This window comes from Lygodium microphyllum, chromosome 19 (genome assembly GCF_053477565.2).
Source record: "Lygodium microphyllum isolate KBCC chromosome 19, Lygodium_microphyllum_v1.1.10, whole genome shotgun sequence".
Classification (NCBI taxonomy): Eukaryota; Viridiplantae; Streptophyta; class Polypodiopsida; order Schizaeales; family Lygodiaceae; genus Lygodium; species Lygodium microphyllum.
This window is the reverse complement of record NC_141153.1, coordinates 39,588,789-39,593,501: the sequence shown is the minus strand read 5'-3', so window position 1 is coordinate 39,593,501 and position 4,713 is coordinate 39,588,789.

Below are 4,713 nucleotides of genomic sequence, written 5' to 3'. Positions count from 1 at the left end.
CCTCTTATTGCACAAAAGCTTCTTGTGGGCACGTTAGGTGATGTCCTTTCTTTACAAGTTTTTCCCCTTTATGCTATATGTATATATGTATGTGGGGAATTTTTTTTCTTTTGGTGGGGGACCAGCATTGAAGGCATGAAGTCCCAAGGTTAGGTTCGGTGTGTTTGGGAAGGTTTGAGTAATTGTCTACCTCTTGTAGAGCCATTGTCGGGCACTCTAAGAGCTATTTTTGAGAGTAGTCTTAGTGACCATGTTCTACTAGCCTACTAGGCAGTTGTTTCTAAAAATCGCTATTAGTTGTAAGGCAGATAGAGAAGCCTATCCAATAAAAGATAAAGAAAAAATAACGAATATATTTGAAACTATATAAAGCACAAAGGTGTGCAAAAAGGGGTTCTAACCCCTAAAATAATAAAATCAAAGAAAAAAAATTCAAAGGGCAGATGATCATTACCTTGCAAAGGCCCGGTAGGTTCCTAGGGATGAGTTAGCTGATTCCTTGCCTTCCTAGGGGTGGCATTAACTAGAAAAATAAATAAGGATGGTTAGAGTGAAAACAAAAGTGAGTGGAAGAAAAGGATTTAGTATCACCTTGTGGGAGCTTGGTAGGTTTTTGGGTAATGAGACAAGACCTAAGGCCTGATGCCTTGTTCTCCTTAGGTCACAATATGCTCAACTCCCTTATTTTTACACGCCCAAGTATAAATTATTGAAGAAAAAATGTGGTACAATGGAAAATATGTGACTTTTTAGAGATCATGTCGTCTTAGTGACCATGTTTTGCTAGCCTGCTAGGCAGTTGTTTCTAAGAATCCCTATTAGTTGTAAGGCAGATAGATAACCATGCCCAATAAAAGATAAAAAATAAATAATGAATATATTTGAAACTATATAAAGCATGAAGGTGTGTAAAAAGGGATTCTAACCCTTAAAATAAGAAAATAAAAGGAATAAAAATTCCAAGAGTAGATGATCATTACCTTGCGAAGGCCTGGTAGGTTCCTGGAGATGAGTTAGCTGATGCCTTGTCTTCCTAGGGGTGGCATTGAGCTAGAAAAATAAAATGGTTAGAGCAAAAACAAAAGTGAGTGGAAAAAGGATTTAGTGTCACCTTGTGAGAGCTTGGTAGGTTTTTGGATAACAAGACAGAACCTGAGGCCGATGCCTTATTCTCATTGGGTCACAATACGCTCATCTCCCTCCTTTTTACACACTCGAGTATAAAGTATTGAAAACAAAAATGTGGTACAATGGAAAATATGTGCCTTTTTATAGACCAAGCTATAGAAGGTCTCACCTAGTAGTAGGAGTTCTTGGTCCAGTTATCCTAAGTCAAATAGGCAGGTCAAACCACCACTTAGGATGGCTCCCTTGGTAGTTCTTTTTAGTCAGTCTATGTTGGAGTAGATGGTTAGTGACTAGCTCTGGATCTTTGTTAGACTATGTTTGGCCTATCCCTCATGGACTTCATGCTTTGATTTAGTTAGGGGGTCAAGTGAGAGCTATGTTTGTACTCTATTGTGTACTTTTCTTTGTAACAGCTTGATGCTCTTTATGATTCATGTATGTGCAGCTTGGTTCGTGGACCAATGGACTGAGTCGCTCTATCCCATGGTCACCAATGAGAGCATATTTTTAAGCCAAACTTCAAGTGCAAAAAAAGCTTGAGACTCGTAAAATATGCATTTTTGATGCAAAATAAAAAATTATGAATCAAGGAGTTGGAGTTTTCTTAGCTGCATTACGATACTAGGAATCCAATGCAAGTGTTCATTTGTCAATCGAAGTTTGTTTCATCCTCTATTTAATGGATGTAAGCTTTAGCATTATGAAGCAACTATTGGATCTAAAAAACAAAATGCACGTGAGGGAGGCCAGGGTGATAGATTTTGATGCCACTTTACAAACAGATCGCAATTCTAAGGTTGTTTGCCTCTCTAACTAGGATGGAACCACTTCGTCTCAAGTGTGAACATGCAAAATGCAAACTAGATAACTTAGGAGTTAAAGCTTAATGGTGATTAAGAAGAAACAAACTCAAAATTCCACACGACATGGGGGGGCGCATTTTCTTCCACACCCCTTCCTCCCATATAAAAATCCATTTTTTGTGATTATCAAGATCCTCCTCCTCGTCTTGGGTATCAAATCCACCATTTTTTTTCCCTCCATCACTCCGATCCTCACAAGGATGATGTAGTGATTAGCAAGATCCAATTTCAATCTTTATCTCTCCTCTTTATTCCTTGTTCATATGGTTGTATATGAGAGAGAGAGAGAGGGGGGGTAGGGCCAATTTGATGAATCAGAGATGGACAATGATTCAAAATCATAATGGCACATTGTCGTGCCGCTACGCATACACCGTGTAAAAAAATCTAGAGTGTGGCTTCCTTTAGATTTAGAGAGCCAATGTCACTTTAGGCATTAGTATTAATGTCAATGGTTTTTTGGACAATTTTTTAGCCAATTTTTTATATTCTAAACATTATCTCTTGTAAAAATCTATAAAACTATAGACAACTTCTAGATTAGGATGACATGTAAAAGAAAGCATGTAGCTTTCAGCCAATTTGAGAGGATTTTATGTTTAAAAAAAAGAGATTGACCAAATCGTGCAATGCGCGATCGTTGTTTTAAGGCAGTGAACAACACTCCAAAGTGCGAGATGAAGAAGGAGTGATCTGGCAACAGAATTCTGGCTAGGTGTCCTAGTATTTAACCCCCCTTTTGGAGCCAATGGAAGCATCAGATTGGTGATTTGGGCAACATAGAGAAAGATATTATTTTGTACACGTTTTTGTCTATTAGAGTTATATCTTCTCATAATGCTGAAAGAATCTAACAGGCTTCATGTCTGTTAGTATTCTTCTACGTTTTCTAATTCTTTTTTTTTAGTATTCTTCTATGTCTTCAATTTCTTCAAACCCCTTCTCTTACGTCTACTCCTCTCCCTAAATCTACCTTCACCCTGCTATCTCTTATCTTCAAGAACTTGGCTTGAAACCTTCAACCCTTCTCTTATCTCTACCATCTCCGAAGTCTAAGCTCTTGAACCTCCATACATTCTTCTCTTGCTAAGCCCCTGTGGTAACCATCAACCCTACGTGCTGCGACATTGGTAAACTTGACATGAAGGTCGGTGTAAGAGAACTCCAAGATGGGGGATTCTTCATGAGATACTCTACAGCAATTGGTGTGCATATTACAGCAGACTCAACAACAACAAATCCAAATGTTACAACAACAACAACAAAGGCAAGATGAAGGGAAGATTGATTCCATAGCTGTCAAGGTCCTAGAAGAAGTTGGGCATGAATTAAAACAATTTAATGGTCAAAATGTCTATGTTTTCATTCGTTTGTATGTTGAGAAAATGCTCTTCTTTGGTGTACTACAATATGCATGGAGCTGTTATTTTGCCAGACTAGCCAAGCATGGTCTTCAAGGAAGAATCCATGGTCTTTTCCAACAAGATGCAGATTGGGCTGCATTCAAAAAAGCCCTACGCAAAGAATTCTTCTTAGAAGACTCTTGCCTATGACAGAAAAGTTTCACTGAATGGGTTGAAAACCCCAACAAAGGTTTAACTGCAACAGATCTACACCATAAGTTTGAAAGTAAATTTGGACAACTTGATGCTGAAGACCAACAAAGTATGGAAGGTGAGAAGATTGAATTATTCCTTAAGGCTACAGATCCCATTCTACAAAAGAAGCTTGTTGATCGCCTAGAAGATGCTACCTCCGAATCAAGAGTTAAGACTACATGGATATATGTTACTGATGCAGTTAGCATGATTTCTCAAAGAGAGCAGATAGTAATGCCAGGTGTAGTGCAGTTGGCAATCATGCCCAAGAGTGGAAGACAATCACTTTCTACCACTACGGAAGCACCTATAAAGTATTCACGATCACACTTTAATGCTATTACAACTCCCCACAATTCCCTTTTTACTTGTGCATACATTCTTTGACGTTCATTGAGAACCTTTGCTCCAAAACGAATTGCATACCTGTTACCTTCATGGTCTTCTTGGTCAATAGCCCATCCTATCCCAATGGGACTTGTATCCACAATAAGGATGATGGGTTGACAATTTGAATATTCAGCCTTTTTGAGAGTGGGAGCTGAATTTAATAGCTTCTTTAATTTGTGCATATTGAGAGTATGCTCTTTATTCCAAGAGAATCTTTGGCCTTTCTTAATAATTGATAAAGATTTTCGGTGAAATGAGTAAAATGTGGTATCCATGTGAGATAGAATACACATGCGCCAAGAAATCTTCTCACCTGTGAGATATTTGTGTATTTTTCTTCCATTCTGTTAATGGCATCTATCTTAATTAGTGAAGGTTTACGTGCGTAAGGGCCACACAAATGTCCGACCACTAGGACTTCTTCTACTCCAAAAATCAACTTAGCTCTAGAAAGGGTAAGATGTACCTCTTCTAGCCTTGTCAATATCCTGTCACAATCATGAATATGGTTAACTACAAATGTCATGCAGTCATCTTTGTCAAGCTCCTCATTCTTTTCATTGACTTCACATCCCTTGATAGGTACACCATCAAGAAATGGAAGAGTAAGTTATGGAATAAAGTCCCTTAAGACTTTGTGCATGGCATTCATCATATGGGCTAACGAGTTTGTTGCACCTTGTGGTAGAGTGCACATGCGGAACAATCCAAGAGGTGTCTTCATTGTGGTAATG